General features: G+C 37.3%; 1 protein-coding gene and 1 non-coding gene across 2 annotated transcripts in view; both read right to left on the bottom strand.

Moving 5' to 3' along the window:
- LOC113402331 (uncharacterized protein) overlaps window positions 1-20692 on the bottom strand; it is a 204116-nt gene that overhangs the window by 67419 nt on the left and 116005 nt on the right. The window lies entirely within an intron of this gene.
- Window positions 10005-10077, bottom strand: Trnar-ucu (transfer RNA arginine (anticodon UCU)). The gene has a single exon. It is a non-coding gene; the product is annotated as a tRNA-Arg (tRNA).

Here is a 20692-nt window from a genome sequence, read left to right as displayed (position 1 = left end):
TTGCAAAAGAGCAACTACTGAGTTGAGGCGAGAGCAACTGCCGGTAGATTTTGAGCTTTGAATTTAGTTATGTAACATGAAGATTGGTTAAGTTTTTGGATAAACGAGTGCACATGATTGCCTTATTATCATCAAATGTGTCATAATCATAACTGAGGATCCTTGAATGCTTTCTTATTTTATGGGTAATTAGAAAGTGGATTGCATTCCAATGAAATCATAAAAGAAACAAGAACACGTTCGCCCGTAACGTTACGTGTAACTCAAGTCAGGCAAGATTCCAATACACCCTGTGGCAATGTAGCACTGGGATAAATATTGCGACTTATACTTTACTGTTTCCATAAACGTTTGTAGTAAAAACCAAAGTCATCGGCAGCAGAGCGGCGAATGGCAATAAGGCTGAGATATGACGCAATAATCCCGATATTAAACAACGCGGGAAGCTCGAATCCTTAATACTGTTGGGAGCTTGTGGATAAGTCACCACTCGCCGACGCCAAATCTTCTACGATGGTTATAATTGATCTGCTATTGCTTGAATTGTGAGTGCGACATTACCGACGAACGATGGCTATGATAGTCACAGGCATTCGCACACCAGCAGCCAACAGTAGCGGGCTTACTCCATTCGTAAAGATGTCGAGCACAACTGTGTATGAGGCCAATTCTGTCGTGTCTTTTTTACCAATTATAGTCCTAATTCTTGTGACATTATATATAATAGTATTTTGGGAACGCTGTTTGTTCCATAGCCAGGATTATAATAGTAAATAATTCTGTACAAACTCAGGTATTGACATTTTTATTTTGTTTTTTACTCAAAACTCTTCTGAGAATTTTTCATAGAATTCGAGTTTAAAAAAAAGCTTTAGTTTCTATTCATAAATTTAAATTGATTTAAATCTATAAAAAAGTACTCAATGATTGGTGGGTCAGGTGTGTAACCTCATCTGTGTAAGTTTAAACTACTTTTGATTATTCCACCAAAGTGTACAACGGATACGAGCGACTTAGAGTTTAATATCATACGTAACCGGACGGCGCATATCAATCAATTAGTAAAAGGTAATAATTACCAAAAGTGATTGTTTAGTCCATAGAAATAGTGAATTGTGAGTAAAGAGCATGTTTAATAGGACTTAAAAAAAATTGCAGCCGCCGCTGGCGCCGTTACGAGCGGCGGTCGGCGGCAATAAAGAGCCAAATATTTATTAGTATTGCTGTCCAAAACGAATTTCCGTCTCGCCCCCGTATTAGTTCTTTTGATGTTATCTCGAGTCGGATGTGAGTTACATTAATGTATTGAATTTATATCCTCTCTGACGTTTATTTTTAATTCATCAAAGCGACATATTATAAAAATATATTCAAATATATGACGTAAGATTTTCTTTATTATTAAGAAAATATACATATATGCCAGTAATGTGGTCTGCTCTTGTATTAATGTAATGCGCCAACTTAATTACATTTGTATAAAATTAAAGCAGAAAACGACAGCACAATGACGGAGTTCTTACATAATTTTCTCTCAACAGCATCTCGCGTGGTTTAACAAGACTATCTGAATTATTATTGCGGCGCGACTTGTATTGCTCTCTAGAGTAATGCAACCAAATATATCATCCAAATACAACACCCCATTCCAACTCTTATGTTAGGAAGTTTAAAGGCGGTAATAGTGTAAACTTTTTAAAAAGATAAGCTCGTGGTGCAGTGTACTGCCATCTAGAGTAACCGGAGGCTGCAGTTTTATGGAGACAAATGCTTTAGACGGGCGCAACTGAAACGCTCATCTCTCGCTACTTGCTTGACTTACAGAATTACTTACACGAGTCTTGATGTGGAAATACAATTTTTAAAGAATAAAAAAACACTACGGTCTCGTATTAAAATACCTTATTTTATCGATATCCTATCGCAATTCAGGTCTCATCTGGGACAATGTAACTGATTCATCAATAGATCAATTACAAAGGAGAAAGAGAATGAGAGGCTCACTGATATTAAAGGTACAAGGACAAGGCATATAAAATTCAGTCTCCCGTTTTACAGGGTATTTTACAATTATTTATTTAATGCATGTATGTTCTAATATTGCCTATAAATAATGATAAGCTGTTAAATAGCTGGTCACCGAGTTTAAGCGTCGAGTGCAACGAGTTGACTCGCCGACCCGCAGATTCTTGTTAGCACGAGCGATCAGATCGTCGAGATAAACGACGGACACAATAATATTACAATATTGTAGTCTCTTACCGGAGAGTATAATGAAACCGTTACTCGTGACAAGATATGACATGACTCGGAGGCTGCTCGGCCTCCCGAGCGCTTTCATTGTCTTTATTATGATAGCAAGAAATGAGTTAATAAAAACTTTAGATATATTTGTTAAAGTAATATTGCTACTATTTTGCTTCATCAAATCAATTCGATGGTTATCTTGTGAGTCTGAAGACTTCGAGATATTGCCCCATTGTACTCGGGGAGTGAGGGCATAGAGAGTAAAACTGTGTTTGTATACAAACTCGGTCACCATTATATCTCCTGTGCAGTTAGCTAATCTCTGGTAAGAAGCCGCCGTGATCGAAACCGAATATTACAAACCACAAGTTAGATATGAAGGAAGTTCTTAAAGAATATCATTGTTACTCTTAAGAAATAATTGTGCTAATGAGACTTGATAACGTACTAGTCTGATCAGAGATCGGCGCGTTCAGAGAAACAATCTCTCTGGATATAGATTCAGACGACTAAGTCGCAGTTTGCAGTAATTGCATATAAAATTGCAGTTAATCAGAGTCTGTAAACAAAACTGATGTCTTGGCCTCCACATCTCGTGTTGGCAATTAATAGCATTTATCTTGGGAGCGAATCTAAATTGCTGCTCTAAGATAACGAAGACGCGGTGGTAACGAGAACGAAATCCCCATCGCATCCTAAAAGGAATGCAAAGTATTAAATAAATAAACAAAGAAGCAAATTTTCTTAGAGCAGCTCGGTCCGTGGGGAGTATATTACATTCCTGGCGGACAACAATTTTCTCATTAGAAACGAGGGGCTCGAGAAATGAGAGTCGCGGACACTTGTCGCCAGCGGCTTAGCTCCGCGCCTCCTCGGGTTTTACGTTTTACGCATTCGAGCGACCCTTGTTCATCCGTTTTTCTACATATACAAATTTAATACATAACTTTCAACATGCACATTTTAAAAAGCAATATGGGTATATGGCAATAAATAATAGACCAGGATAATTCGATTATGTCCAATTGTTCAACTATCCTGGCATTACATAATTTAAGGAAATGGCCTAAATTTGTTTACTATCGATATATTTTATTTACAAATCTCGCTTTACCAAACTAGTCCTACGATTATCATTATCTGCAAACTTCTTTAGTACGTATTGACTAAATATAGTCATTTTTCTTTCAAGCGAGAGACGCCCGGCTACTGACTCGAGTGTAAAACGTAATACCTCCAGTAAATGTACGTAATTATGTAGGAGTTTCTGAGTCTCTGATAACTTACTTAAGGTTTTACAAATTGGACGTCTTCCGTTCTATTGTAGGAAAAGTACTTAATAACAGTATCCGTACTATAACCAGTAATTTCTTTAACTCAGCTGCAGCAAAGCTGCTTTGTGTGTGTGTTTGTAACAAAGCTAATTTCCGTGGAACAGTTTCAACAAATAAATGTCGTTACGTACTTACATATTCGTATTATATATAAATACTAGTTTAGCTCGGCTTCGCTCGCGTTTTAGGAGTCGGTTGTCAGCTGTCAGGCATAAAAAAGCCAAATTTCATTAATTCGGTTCCGTGGTTTGGCCGTGACAGAGTGACAGATAGAGTTACTTTCACATTTATTAGTGTAGATGGGAGGATCTCGAAATACCAAACAGCTAAAATTCGTTTAAGCAACGCGTACGCTTTTGATAATTCGCATCTTAGAAAATTCTTGCAGCATAACAAGATCAAACTTAAAAAAAAAATAGAACAGTCTGCAAAGGGTAATCTGGTTAAGTGTGACCTCCTCTTAAAAAACTGCATCTCTTAAGCAAGTGCCCATAAACAGTGACGTTGGAAGCGCGCTCCTTTGTCGAGCGCCGTCAGGGTTGTGTCTGCGTCTGCGGGGAGTCGCTACTTTACACTAGCTTTTCGCTTACGGCTTCACTTGCTTAGACTAAATTGTAACAAATAAAGTTTATGATTATTTTGATTCCGAATATTGCTACAAAACGTTCGGTCCCTAACTTAACTTATTCATTCTTTTCTCATGTCCATTTAAGGTGCAGTTTTGCATTACACACATTTTGTTGTGCTGGGCGTCTGAGGCCTCTCACTCGCTCGTCTGCTTCCTTAAAATACACAAATCAAAAGTAGTAATAATACTCGTGAAACAGTTACCACTAAGATGATAACGCGAGCAAAGAGAGCGGCGAGAGCTCTCCCGATAGATTAGATACGTGCTCGTGCTCACAATAGATTTCATTATCATCCCTCAATCACCGCTGAGCGAGTTCGGAAACTTCGCCGCGGGCGCGTGCGCGAGTATCAGTTGACGGGAACTTGTAATGAAAATGTTACTCGACTTTGTACTCGAAACTCGCACTGATCGGGATAATCGGGATTGTTTATTTCTAGTATCGCATCTGTGTGTGGCGCGGTGTTGGAGACTGCGGGGATATTTCTAAAAAAGATTATTTGTTGCTGTCATTCATTTCTATATAATTTATAGTATGGAATTCTTATTTTAACTGAACTACAAAGTTTGACTGTTTGGCGTCAGTTCTCATAGCAACATATCGCTCGAAACTATAATATTATAGCTCTAACATAATACAGTTTGTTGGTTAAGTATATACAAATCTTTGAAAAACATTTATGAATTAAAATCTGCAAATACTAACTGCGACAATTTTTGGTTCCGGCCGAACAATAAAATATAACGACGCGAGCAGACAGCGCCGATAACGTCCGTAATGCGATGTAATCGCCGGCTAAATATGGGAATGTGTAAAAAACTCGGTCCACCTTTGTGTGTCCGCGTTTAATTAAACGATTGCGATAAAAAAGAGCCTCCAACGGTCCGACAAAGCGTTAAAGGGATTAAATACATTGACAAGTTGTCCGGCGGTCGGCGGCGGTGGTTTTGCATATCGATACGGATAAATTAAACGGGTACGTCTGTTTGTTATTTTTGTGTAATTGCTTTTTAATGAATTTACTCGATGCAGATACGATCTGATTTTAATTCTACTTGAGGTGATTTTATCACTTCATATGGACAAGTTTTTAATTTGTTTATATTTTTGTATTTAATGGCCATATTCGATCATTATTAAAGTTTAAAGAACAGTCATTGCACTATTAATATACTGAGTTTTTGTACTCAAATAAATCTGTGCCTATAAAGTAAACGACTCCACGATTTTAATGAGACTCTTGTAAAAACACTAAGCATTATTCAAAAAGCTAAAGCCCCCCTCACCGAGTAATTCAATTATGTGAAAATGAAATCGACAATCGCATTCAGTGTGACGCCACTCGATAAAGGTTCATCCACACAGCGCGGGCGACACAAAAACTTTTTCAATTAGTTGACCGACCCGCCCTCGGAGCCCGCACGCCCCACTCCAGCACTGCAAATTAAATTAGTTTCAATACACAAGAAACTTACTCCTTTTGTTTCGTCATTCGTTGATCTGAACGCGTTACTCGCGCCAATAACCGATTACATTGTCGTGCGCTCGGAGCGCGGTCTCCGTTCTCCCTCTCGAGCAGTGACATACAACGTCCCTGTACTTTGTAGTCGCTGCGTCGGTGATACACTTTTAATAACGCTTACAAGTCGTCAGTTAAGTACGGTTGGCAGATGACATTTTATAGTTCGAATAAGATAGCGAGCTGGCGAAGGTACGCTGTTTTGTTAATCGCCTTTGTTCCAACAACGTGTTGTGTTCGTGTGAACCTTTGAATGTTTATGAACGTATTTATAGAGCTTTTAAAGTTCTGTATGTGTGTTATATGTTATGTTATGTATATTTTTTCAATTCATATATCAATAGGCCGGTGTCTATTCTGAGAACAATCAAAACATTCTCTCATAGATAAATTTTCAATATAGCTTCATTTGAGAAAGCTATTAAGATTGTAATCGACGCTGCGTGTCTTTAATGCGTCAATTTGTATGCGCGCGTGTGATCGCCTCTTAATAGATAAAGCCGCCCACACACTGGCTGCCTTCCGCTATCGGAGCGAGCGAGGCGTCTTTAGAAACAATTTTGGGAATTGCACCTTATAGATTTATCGGAATATTCAGCGCACGTATCACGAGTAATCGGTGATTTTGCCGTTACATTTCAACATACTGAAACTTGCATAGGTTTAAAATCAAACTTGTTTAAAGTAACAGCTGACCCACTACTGCGATAAGGCCTCTGCCTTTGGGGAGAAGATTTGGAGCTTTTATCAACATGCCGCTCCAATGGGGGTTGGTGGATACACATGTGGCAGAATTTCATGGTCTACATATGTTGTGGACTTTCATGTGGTGGATGAGAATCTGCCACTTGTATCGAACATTTGTGCAGCGTGATGGAGTAAGCTCATCCCTTTTTCTCGCAAGGGGTGGAAGCTTTTGCCCAGCAGTGAGGCATAAACAGGTTTTCTCGGACACTCTAAATCTAGTGAGAGTCACTACGAATGTGTTTCTATTTCTTAATCTATCACTTATTCGCGACTTTGTAATATTATCATATACTACGATCTATGTATATAAGGTAATATAAAAAGATTTATTTCCAGATGAGTTCCTGTAAAAACATTAAATTATAAACCCATTTATCATTAATAGCAAAAGGCAGTGCTCTAAATTCCATTATGGTCGCCGTCAAAAGTATTTTATTTATGAATAAGAAACTTTTGAACATTTCTAAAAGAAAGGAAATCTCATTTCCGAGCGCGTGAAATGAATAATGTCTCCATGTAATAATTCTTATTCATAATTTCGTAGACGAGTCGCATTCTAGCGGTCTACGAGTAGTTCTATGAAACCGCCGCTAATGGTACCCACCGGCTGGACACCGCAATGATCTTAATTTTATTAGTATCTGTTTTTTATGATACAGAAATATAATTTAAAATGTAAATATAAGCACCGTTAAAGACATGTTTTGAATCTCAATCGCGCTGCAGAAAGTAGGCGCATGAGTTATGCGAGGGAAACCAGCCATTAAGCGCGCTGGTCATGTTTACGGGCAGATATGATGCATTACGGGCCATGCCTCACATAAATTACACCCTACAATATTACTGGCTTACATTAATTCGTCAAGTGTGGTCCGCCACGCCCACCGCCGCCACCAAATTAAATAAAAGCGAGTGTAATTTAGTCTAAGTGCTGCGAGCAGATTGCCGGCTTAACGGCGGCCTTCCATATAAAGACAAGAATGAGCTAATGTGTACAAAGCAAATAGTACGGAATTATATCGGACGGAACGAGAAATGAGTTGCGCGACCACATCATAATAATCTCTTTATAAGATTTTGTGGACTTTGCAGTGATTTATTTATTGTACTATCAGAGTCAAATAACAAAACTACGTGTTTTGTACGTAACATTAATGAAACTTCATATCATCTTCAATTTATCATTACTGCCAACCTGCGAACAGCAAAACAAAGTAACATTACTCCGAATTTTTAACAATAATTGATTCAATTAGTCTAATAACTAAGATTTTTTTAAATTTCAAAATTCAAATTCCATCTTAGATCATCTCATGTTAGAAATAACACACCGGGGATATCTGGAAATAACAAGACATGACGTTTTGACTGAACTTGCAAGTAAGAAGATCTTTGAAGACATGGCCCAGCGGTTAGAGCGCGTGCATCTTAAGCGATGATTACGATTTTAAACTCAGGAGAGCACCAATTAATTTTCACGTGCTTAATTTGTGTTTATAATTCAGCTCGGCGGCGAAGGAAAACATCGTGAGGAAACCTGCATGTGTCTAGTTTCAACAAAATTCAGCCACATTTGTATCCACCAACCCGCATTGGATCTCCTTAAAGGGATAGGAGGCCTTAGCCCAGCTGTAGGAAAATTATATTCTGTTATATATATTAAAACACACTTAACAACACACACACAAACAACAAAAAACGTGGAAATTCAAGACGCCTTCGAATCCGATACTCCTAGTGATAGGTAAGTTCAGCAGCGAACTAGTAAGTTATAATTTATTCAAGGAACTGATATCATTGAGTCGGCAATCCGTTTCAGAATGTTGTGAGAGTGTTGAAATGCAATCTGTTCAGCGTGCATAACTCTCGGTCGTGATCGGCTAATCTGGGTCTCCGCTAGGACATATCCTAGCCCCGCATATTTATAACATGTCTCAAGGAGTCACGTTTCACATGCATCGGATATTCTAAAATAGTAGCTCCTACGTTCTCTTACGAATCTGTACAAATCGTTTTCTATACATATAAATATATTTGTATGGTCAGTTTGTACATTTAATTGTTTATAAAAAATATATATACTGTAATTGTTATATATTGTTGTGTATATAATGTTTTAAATAATTCGTGTTTGACAAAAATGTATACGACAAAACTGGTCACTGAAAGCTATACCTATAATATAGTTATATTAGTAGTAGTTATAATAAATGTATAATACCGACTGTGGCATGTTGACAGAACTACAAATTGTACTTTACTCTTTTTCGTCTGCGTAAAAGGATAGCAAGTGTTGCCATGTCTAATTACTTTAGTTTATATACTGTGATACTGAGATTCGTAATTATTGTTAATTTTAACAGTTTTTTAGTGCAGAGGTCCCGTTTCAACCTGGTTATCGATAAACATAACTGTAGACACTAACGAATTGAAGTGGATCATTTGTTTCGAAGGAATAGAACTACGAGTGAGTAATGCATGTGCAACTTTCTCCCCTCGTATAAAGATCTATTTTGAGTAAAGTAAACAATAATAATATCAGTCTAGACTAAACAGAGCTCCGCGCAGGAGACGACATCGGCTCACACTCATCATATTTAGTCGATGACCATCGCGCTCTTATGGAGATTTTATCGCCATATGAGTATGTTGTGATAGGTTCGGTCGGGTTCATTATACCTCTAGCTGTATTAAAACAATTTATTTACGAGAGTCAAAGATAAACCGTGTTTGACGTTAGATACATATAACACGATAAATGATACCTGTATGAATACAGAAGACAAAAAATAGCTCGGTCTATTGTCGTCGGTTAGCGAGTGAAGACGCGGCCATTCCCGACATAGCAAGCATATGTTGATACAAACATTACGACCAACTCATTCTATGCCTTATCAATTTACATATCAAATATACGAGCATATATATTATTATTACGAGGCAATTAGATAACATCTACGTTGAAACACGCGAAATAATAAATAAAATATAAGCGATTGTTCTTAATCTCGAAGTGAAGTATTGCGACACATTCCTTCAACATTATTTCCTGAATTGCCTTTTGTATCATGATCTCAGCGCGGTTGCTGGGAATAATGTTGTTTCTCAAAGGTTGGCTCGTGTGTGTCAGTCGACTGGCGGCTGTGTCATACACACTGCACGAACAGAGCGAGCGAATCGCTTAATACTCAGATAATGTACATAAAATTTGTTTATTAAGATTACACACAATCATATCGTCATTGGGTATACAATAATAAAATAAAATGTATATAAGACAATGTTGGTGAAACTAATTCCTTACCCGTCTGTTCCAAGCGTTAGGCGTTTAGAGCCACGTAATGTATTCGAGTAATTTTATACATCAGTTACGAAGTCGTTTTATTAAATAGATCGACAATACTTTGAACCCATTCATTATATTATTATGAACATAAATAGTTTAATCGATTTGTAAAACTATCGATAATCCAATTAATTTATTTGCATTAACATAATTGGATAAGAATTCCAAAATTGTGTTGCGTCCATCCCTGGTGGGGATCGAACCCACGACCTTTGGATTAGAAGTCCAACGCGCTATCCTCTGCGCCACAGGGACTACACGAGTCATGCTTATAAAAAGCGTAGTAGTTCTTCAAATTACAAAATACCTATAACAAAATGACTATTCCAATATTATTCAGGGTTTAACTGGCATACATACATAACAACAAAGGTGTTTTAGTGTACGTCGTGTGCTGCGGAGTGTACGTCACATCACTGTATGTAAATGTAACTTTATCGTGTATGAAATACAAGTATAAGTTTCTTTATTTGTCGTTTAGCCCTTCCCAGACGAGGTCGCCCTACTTCCCAGGTATTTTATACCCTTGATACTCCCGACGATCGTATTACAAAAGGTTTTTTTGTAGATATAGGTACTTTAAGTGTATACCAGATAAAAAAATAAAGAGATATAATATTATATTAAACAGCCAAAGAAAATTGATTTATCGGTAGAACAGAAGTAAGTAAAAATATTTATTTAAAAGCGATTATTATGAAACACTTGACTCGATGCGACAGACAATAGCGTTCACTTATTTATATAATATAGTGTCAACGTAATCTATATCAATTCGGAAATGATTACGCGGTGTGCACACATCCTCGTGTACACGGAGTGTGTGTGTGCGAGCGACGCTCGCGTCGGTGTTAAGATTAAGTCGGTACAACTACTGCTGACTTAATTCAGGGGTAATGAAATCTGGAGGTCGTGTGTGTTTTGATAACTTGTTTGGCGTAATCCAGCTATCTCTGCAGCGCGACTCACTACTCGCGACGCGACGCGGGCAGGGCTGGCGCGCCGAAATTATTATACTTAGGGCAAATTTAAATATATACATAAAATGTAATATTTTAATTTATGTTAATATAACAGTAATAGAGTTTAAAATTTACAAGAAAACGTTTACAAGAAACATACACATGACCAAAGTTTAAAGGCATATTTGGCTATTTCGCTTGTTTAAAACCACCTAATGGTGTCCAATGCACGGTTCCTATGTTGAACGAATCATTATTAACGCTTAACTTTATGTTCTTCCTATAAGTTTTTACACAAATTTGGAAGTTTGAATCACGCCTCGTAATCAATTACCAACCGTTAGCAAAAATAATATTTTCTCTATACAGTATCTGGAAATGGTCTGTATCTATTTAATATTCCTCCATCAAAGGTAATTATGTCAAATATATTGAACAAACGAATAAATGTTGTTGGCTGTTTCAAATAGCTAATATAATTATATTTTACAATAATACAACAATAATAATTATATTATTGTACAAGCAAAATGAAAAAAAAAAGAATATATCCCGCTGAGTTTCTTTCGCCGGTTCTTCTCAGGTCCGAAGTGTTAAATTCCGAACCGGTGGTAGATTTTTGACTATCAATAAGCAAGTGTAAAAACTTCTATATTGAAAAAAGATTTTTGACTTTGACTTTAACTTGAAATGAAGGAACATGTGCTTAATAACTATTTTCAATACATATTAAACACGAGAGAACCGATCTCGTAATTATGTCGTTTTTCCTTTATGTTTTAAGCAAATAAACATCGAAACACTGTCCGACGATTGTACGTTTTTTTGTTTCAGTCGGCGCGTTCTATTATTTTCTCTTACCAGCCCTAGCCAACCAAGCCCAACCGAGCCCAAGCCCAACACTCACTCAGCTGCGAGTGTCGACTGGAGGTTACGATATAATTTGCTTACCGGAAACGCACTCCTACAACTACGCCTTAAGTTTAATCTTCCGCCCCGCAAGCCCGCGCTAAGCTTGTTAATGATCCTCTAAATTTTGATCACTGGAAATTTCATTACGTCTAATATTAATGGATGTTGACATCTCATGACAGTGTATATCTTCGTTATATGCGCACGTTCTTTCAAAGGTTTAATTATTCATTGCGATGTAATATTTCATTTGAAGTTGAAGTTATAATATACATCGAATTAAGTTAGAATTATAACGAGGAGTTTGATTTTTGCGTAAGACATACATAGACTACACGTCGAAGTTAGATAGGGGGACGTGTTTGATAATGAAATATAAACAATAATTACAATTTTTTTCTATTTGTCATCAATCAGTATTAAGCTAGCAATCATTTTGTTATTAAAATATATATTGTGTATATTATGTTTCGCTAAATGGTAGGTAAATAACAGCAGTACACTCATAGATACCTAGATAGGATAACATAGGAATATCAGAGATCATTAAACTCAGTCTATAGGTATAAATGGTAACCGCACGTCGCTTGATTACGTGTCTCCCGTGCTTAACATATTTGACATTCGAAGCCCCTCCTCCTTCCCTCCCCTTGCCCCCCCGCCTGTATAGTATTCGAAATATAACTACACACGATAAGTGATTAGCGGCGATTACAACTCCATTGCTGAGCAAGTGCGGCTTACATTGCTCTACTGAGGTAGACTGCGATTAGAGCCAAATAAACTTTTTTTGTGATAGGTAGTTTAAAGTACATCGTGAAGAAACCTGCATCTAACCAAATAATTCTTCTCAAATTCTTCAACCCCCACCCTTATCTATGTATTGTATTATAAAAAGCAGCGGGACGTTTACATACTTACAATAACAATAATTTGACTGCGTGTTTTTGAAACAGGTTGAGGAAATAACCATGTTTTCAATTACGAGGTCGGTGATGACGGAATGAGATGATCATGGAAATGCCATCGTCTTAAAGCACATATTTGCAATCTTATATGACAAATGTTGTAAATGACATATCGATTCGATTGTACGCGCCAGTTCCGACGTACACTGAGTGACAGTCGACGGTAAGTCACACAGAGCGGCTGCGAGCTGTCACGCGCGGTGACAGTCGCGCCGGTGACGTGCTGGATGGCTTGATAATCCCGGCCGGGTGCGGCGAGTGCACTGATCAACGACTGCCTGACGCTAATTGCGACTTACGTTAGCAAGTACCGGAACTATTTTCTCATTTGCAATATGTCATTGCCATAGGATTTAGAATATTCGTTTATATATAATATTTTTGCATCATTACATCAGACAGCTGTATAAGTCAAAGTTTTTCTAAATAAATAATATGTTTTCGCATCCATCGGTCGATCCGAAAAAATAATTTTGAAGATATCACAACTTTTTGATTTAAATATTCAATGGCCAATTGGCCATTTGGCCAACGGTCAATAATGACTGATATGAGGCGGATAATGATGATAACAATTAGTAATGCTCACTAAGAGATAAGCAAACAATGCATCGACAGTAAATAAAATTTATCATTATATTTAGATTCATTTGTTATTGTAATTGTACATATTAAACTTAGTAATCTTCAATATAATCTTGTCGTTATACAGTAGAGTATCGCCCGTATAACTAAACGTCACTGATTCGGCAGAGCAAGTGTCACGGGTGATGGACGCGGCCGCTGACAAATTGGACGGCTTCCTAATCCTGCACTCGCACAGACAGATGGACCACTGACGCCCTTTGATTAGACAAACCACGGCCTCGCCCCTCGTCACGACCCGATATTTACGTTGGCTAATTATGATATCTACATATTATTAGGCTAGATTAAATAAGTATAATTAAGTTTTCTACGAACTAATGTAAACTCGATTATATTAATACTAAAACAAATAGGGTTATACAATTTCATTCAGAAAATTCACAATACATTCGAACAGGAGGATCTTGGCTGTAAAGTAAGCGGCTGTTAATGTTCCACTGCTGGTCCGTCACGTCCTTTATTGATTAAAGGGAAGTTTGGAATCTTTTGTACTAAGTTGCTCTCCGCGTGGTGCAGCTCTGTGGATTCACTTAAGTCAGAATATGATTTGACACGTGTTGTTTTCCTCACAATATTTTTAGATGAACACGAGTTGAATTATTATAAACACACATTAAGCACTAGCAAGTGCTCGCTCGGGTTAAGCTCGCCTCTGCCTTCTGGGTCATCTCGGCCACATAAAATTAGATAAGTTTAAACTGTTACTTTTAATGAAGTTTTAAGTATATAAGTGTATTAGAAATAAAATAATACGTAACACAATGCGTAGTGGTGGAGTATTCGCTAACGAGTGGAGATGTCACGAGAGACTGAACTCGACGAATTGGAGTGTTCCTAATCGAACATTTTCGCCGAGCTGATATCAGCGGCTGACAGCCTTTGATTGGACCGACCGATCTCGGCGACTGCGACAGGTCGTTACCATTGTCGTCTGTCGTCTGCTAACAAACCGAGGCGCTTTAGTCGAGTATATTATTTAATACTCACGAGATACAACTTTGAGTATTTGAATCTTCATCGTCGCGGTAAAAAAGGTTACGTTTCATTTAGTTTTAGAACACAAACAACATGTAATTATAAATACGTCGGTGTCATGTCGAAACTCTCAGATATTTTGAGAGGGGTCCGCCTCGAAATGATTAATAATAAACTTTTAAATAGTCCATTTAGCAAACGTCGGAAAAACAAAAACAAGAGAAACACTGAACGCGAACGCATTAATCACGGAGCGAGCGCGGTTCGCGAAAGTCAATAAAACTATTTGACCCGAGCGGTGCATTAACTCGCCCTCGCGTAATCTAAATAATATCCGACTCAAATACTCCACCAAACAACAAGGATTATAATGTAAATATATGCAAATGGCAGGAGGGTGCGACGCGCTAAGCGACGGACAATATTTCCCGCGACGCACTCTGAGCCAGAAAAATGGCGGCCCGCGGCGGACAGATAACGACAGCTTATGTCGCGAAAACGTGAGGCTTTATGCTAAACTGTGGAAACATGACTTGTTTCTTAAATTTTCTTGCAGCTATCGGGGGAGAAGTATACGTAATAAATACATTTCATGATAAGCCTTGAAAGCAAAAAGGGAAATTACGAGAATGTGTAATGTCGATTGGTACGACGCGCGACGCGCGACGCCGCCGTGGGTATCGTTAACCCTTTGCAGAGCACTCTTAATCTAGCTTATAGAAGAGCGGAAACGTAAATATATATCACATATCATACATTGGTACGAATACTCGTAACACTGAGCAGATTGTTCTGAAGTTTAACATTTTCATGTTGACAATGCCGCATCTATTTTCTGCTACTGTTCGAACGTTTTTAGATTCTTGGAGCGTGCGCGGACGACCACAGCAGAATTTAAATGGCAGCGCGTCGCCTCTTTACTACGGTCCTCGGCGGGGCGGCCAAATCCACTGCTTTACATACTGTTTAGAAGACGATTTGTTTTTATGCTATTCGAGACTTCATTTGCATTGCAAACTTCTACAAATGTCATTTATATTATGAAGTTTTTCAAATAATATGGTAATCACCTTACTCAATGAATACAGTGATAAAATACATAAATTACAAATGTTGTTTTACAAAACGTATAAAGATCGTATCGACGCGTATTGTGCGGGGCTCGGTTATTACAACGAAAACTTCTATAGAATTTCCATTCTCCTATAAACAGTAAGCGAGAGCTGACGTGAAACATATCAATATTTCAAATCTCAGAACACTCGCAGCCCCTTCACACTGCAGCCTGGTCGCTCTCGCTTTTGTTTTTGTTACTAGTCCTTGCTTCATCATAATAATATTTATAGATTCAACTTATTGACGTATTTAATCATATAGGACTTTCAATGAGAATATTTAAACAAATACACGCGAGGTATCATACTCAACGACTCCAACCGACCCTTACAAAACACAAACAACCAGATACTAAAAATACGCGTCGGTGTTCTAATATTGTGTAGTATTGATGGACCGCATCATTAGCGCACGTCTAACGATCGCCTTATTACGGGTCTAAACATAAAGATAGTCAACACCAACCGACGTGTCCTTACGTGCCTACCTGTTATTTATCTGGTTTGGTCATTTTTTCCTTCTTGAATGTGCAGAGAGAATCTATTAAAGGGACAATCATACCTTCGTATACTCGGTTTGTAGTTAGACATGGTTGTATCTTTTTTATTTTTGGTCCATAGTTAATTTAATATAGAAAGTGTAAAAAAAGCGATTACTATTTATACTAATGTTTTCTACACAAGATTCTATCGTGTGTTCGCAGTGGAAACATTTATAGTTGTTTTGCTTTGTGTCACAAACATTTTGAAACGAATTATTCGCAAATATAAGTAATTTCGACTTTGACATTAGACTGAAGAAAAAAAAAATCAAATGTGTTGTCTTTTGTTTTTTATTATTCGCCTACAGTACGCGTACGGCTCTATTGCTGGTCTACTGCATGTAGGTACGAGTATGTCTGTGCCGTATCGCCGCCTGCCGTCGGTGTGTACGCTCCGTTACTGGGCACGCAGTGTGGCCGGGCGGCTGTATGCAGCTAATCTGTATTTATTGCTGCGATCTGCGTGACCCGTCATTAGCCCTCCCGCGCCGCCGCACCCCGCCCCGCCGCATCGCCCGGTAGCAGCGACAAATCTCCTCCATTACCATCAACAACGAACACCACTAACTGTCCGTTCGTAAGATATATTCGCCGCGATATCGCGATTCGTTTCCGTTCTGTAGCTCTTTCCTCATTAGGTGGTTATAAAAATTTTAATTAAAACTTCCATGTGATTTAAACCGTTACGATGTCGGCGAATCATTGACAGTTTAATACTTTGTACGAACCAGATTTATGACCGCGTGGGCGGCGACGTGATTCAAAGTAACCGAGAAAGGCCTTACCTGAAAAGAAACAAGAATAAGTTTAAGAAAATATTGTTATTATTCTGTTTACAACATAACATTCGGAGCCAAGGTTCTATATATGCACACACGACTTCGTATGAGTTCAAGTTACCTTCACGTTTAATAACATTCCCTTAAATAGCTCTTTGTTATTAAACCACGCAAGCAACTCAATTTAGTAGTATTTTATTTAAATATATATCGGGAAATACAAAATCTGTTATTTATAGTTTTTCATGAAGTAAGTGGGCGCACTGACTATAAAAGCACCGTCAGGTACAGTAAGTGGCCATTATAAATCAGTTCATTTGCGTTTTAAGAAATACTAAGCATTCCTTACATCGCTAATTCACCGATGGGATCTATGATGTTATGTCTCTTGTTCCTGAAGTTCACCGTCACTGTCATTCACCCTTTAAAGCGGAACAAAATAAATGCTAAGTACTGCTGTTGAGTAGGCGGCGTCTACCCAGAAGGGCTTGCACAAAGTTACCTTGTAAAACTATTAGAAAGGACTTACATAAATATAATAATTCAAAATGTTATGTAGAATTCGATACAGTTTATTGCAAGAGAACATCTGACAAATTCTTAACAGCTCGATTCCCGGTGATTACCGAAATTAGTTCAATTATTTTTTATCTTAAATTTAATTTCATCAAGGATGCTGATATATATTTTTTGAATCATATAATGATGTCTGGGTCAGTGTTCATTCCAATAATAATAATATCGTATACCACACAAATATAAAAATTACTAGGGGGTTTTTTAGTATATCTGAAAATATAAATGAAACCAGATATATTTAGGCCAAGAATATCCTTTAAAAAGTAGGTAGTCGGAAAGTAATCATATGCTTCCCGAAGCAATTAGTCTTCTATTCTTAAATAAGATACCGCAAATACTTTTCATTTGCCGACTAATGTATTCAAAGCTTATCTTAAAATTAATAGACAAGTCATATTATTCTCTCGAAGATTACATTTTAGAGTTATAATAATTCGTTAATTTTCATGTAGAATATATTCAATTATGTAATTTTCTGGGTAAAGAAGAATAACACCGAAATTCTTGCTAGCTCGTCTCGACGGAATATATATTCAGATCCGGTGGCAGCTTAGCGAAAAGTTTAATACTGTCAAATGACCGGCGTTTATCGCTTAGAAGTTAATCAGGGACATCTTAACAGCTTTTTGTACGTACGTGGTTTTAAATTGTGGATTTTGTTAATCGAAATTTGAACTATCAAAAAAATATTTACAGATGTAATTACAATAAATATGTGTTTAAGTGAAATAAGCTTTATATATAAGATCTGCCGTCGGATGACGAGTCTTCAATTTTTTAAACACACAGTTTGTTTAACACAATAAAATAGATGTTAACAATTTATTTCGGTAATTTAAAACCTTCATAAAAATGTGATGCAGTAATAACGGTAAGGTTTGTTATCTAGTATAATATGTGTATACTATACTAAAACATTTATAATTCAAATAAGTAAATAATTATTTTTAAAATATTTTTAATTTAAAAGTTTATTGAATTAAAAGTTAATATTGCCGACATGACAATTTTTACTAAGCAGCGTAAATCGATCGAGCCTACCTAGAACTAATCGATACTACATATCAATTAGGGCCAATTAATAGAATCAATAAATAATTAAAGTATTAGGCTGCCGCAATTACTTTTTCCATCTGTTAAAATGTGAATCACTGTTTGGACAGGGGACGTTCTTCTGTCGGTCGGCGTATAGGCGCTGTGTTGAATTGCTGCCTCTTCTGACAATGCTAAGTCTTCGGGCGATAATGAGCGCTTCATATCATCTGACTTCTTATCGCATTTCTATATGTAGGTCAAATAGATAATAATATATGTTTTGGTTGGTTTTTGCGAGACAGGCTTGATTGGTGCGGGGCCACTGGATGTTTTGTTACTATGTTAACTTTTGATGTCAATAAATTTCTTTTTATTTTATTTTTTATTTGCTAATAAGGTAAAGTAACATTGAAATAAAAAGTAACATTGTAAGTAAAAAAATAACGGTTTAATGATTTGTTTGATGTATAAGAGGGAGAATTTAAAAAAAAAAAATTCAACATTTTTTTTAAACATAATCACACAATATTTATGCAGAGTATCTTGTATCGTCATTTTAGCTTTGAAAAACCACACACAAATATAAACAGCGAATTCCATGCGGTCACCAAAAATTTATTTTTTTGCTGATTTTATGATTTATGCTGTAGAGTACTGAGGGCCAAAATATATAGTTAGATAGCATTCAATCCATTTTAACTGATTCACTGAATTCAGAAAAGTTTTGGCAAGATGAGCCGAAGAAAACAAGAATAGAAGACCACCGGACCCCGGAATGCAAATTACTTCTATAAGCGCGTGAAGCGATTAAAGAAAAACAATTTCCGGAAAAATATTTTTGCGTAAGTAATAAGAAAGCTAAATACTTCTAGAACAGCTCACGCATCACAGCTTATGTATCACGATCCTTTTTATATATTCTGCGTATTAGTCGTGAACACATATTTGGTAATGAATAGAACCAAACGATATTGTATCTAGATGTTAATAGAACATCAATCCGCATATACAGTCAACATTGAAGTCCAATAATGCCGAATTTTATTTTGTCCCGTGGACAACTCTGGCGTCAACAAACGGATATGACCAATCAAGGGGGACCAACTACGCGATACAACCGCTAATAAAAAAAACTTAGTTTTACTATAAATTGTCTTTTTTAAGCTTTTTAAAAGCAAAACGAATTATTTCCAACTGAAAACAATTGCAACACGAATAATAGTGGAATTCGTCTAATGACGATCGCGACGGCCGCGTGTGCGTTCTGGCGTCCGTCCAAGCAGCTGAGCGGAGTTCGCGACCGGTGACGGTTCAGGGCTGTCTCCGTTACGAAACGCGAAACCAATTCACATGAAACTGAACATTATTAATGAAGACTTTTACAAGTATTTTCTTACGTCAAAAATAATTGTTGTAGGACCATTTCGGACGCATTCCAGAAAATAACCACCATGAATCTCAGTAATTATCTAAATCAACGAAAATGTCATCGATAAATCCCAGATAACGTTATGATCGAATATGCAATATAATATTTTGATATCCTAATCTTACGCTTAACCTTTGTATAAGTAAAGTGGCAGACAAAATCAATGGCATCATTAACTTTGATTCCAGCGCAAAATGAAACATATTCGTGAAACGCGCTGTCGCTTGATGGCCGCGCAGCCCTGCAGCGGCGGCCAGTATTTGCGCCGCTCGAGCGTAACTCGCAAGTTTACAACCGCTCGAGTTGATTTACGTCTACACCTAATAAGAGTAAAGAGATCACTCTGTTATCTTACCGTTAAGCTTCGAACACATCGCGTCGGAGATCTCGCATTCATATGTCTTGATTGTAAATATATCTTTTATTTATCTAAAAAGTTAAATTCATAAAACGGGTCCACATAAACAGGTTCTTATATAGAAAATTTAATTTGATATTTAACAAACACAACGACACGGCGTATCAAATGAATTGATAAATACAAAGCTTTATAAAATACTATCAATAAATGTGTACTCGAATGGGTGGTGTAGTATATAAAGTAAAAAAGAATCCTATCGAGCAGTTCTTCCTGCCATCGCATGCGTCGATATATCGTGAGCTTACCCGCGCGTTATCTGAGCGACGCACGCCGCACGCAAGTCACCGGCCAATATAGACGGCTCCCCTGCTTTTATTGACGACTAGTGACCGTATACGACTTTCCCCACAGATACGAAAGAAGGGGCGATTTGTATTCGCGACGTGTCTCTATGTCTCTGTGGATTTTGCGTAGATTTCTCCCTCGAAATGTACCTACGCAGAAACGTTTATAGTCAAATGAATATCGTCACTAGCTTGGTAAGTATGAATATTCCTAACACAAT

This window comes from Vanessa tameamea, chromosome 12 (genome assembly GCF_037043105.1).
Source record: "Vanessa tameamea isolate UH-Manoa-2023 chromosome 12, ilVanTame1 primary haplotype, whole genome shotgun sequence".
In the NCBI taxonomy this organism is placed as follows: domain Eukaryota; kingdom Metazoa; phylum Arthropoda; class Insecta; order Lepidoptera; family Nymphalidae; genus Vanessa; species Vanessa tameamea.
Note: the sequence above shows the minus strand (reverse complement) of the source record. Positions and strands in the feature narration are given on the sequence as shown.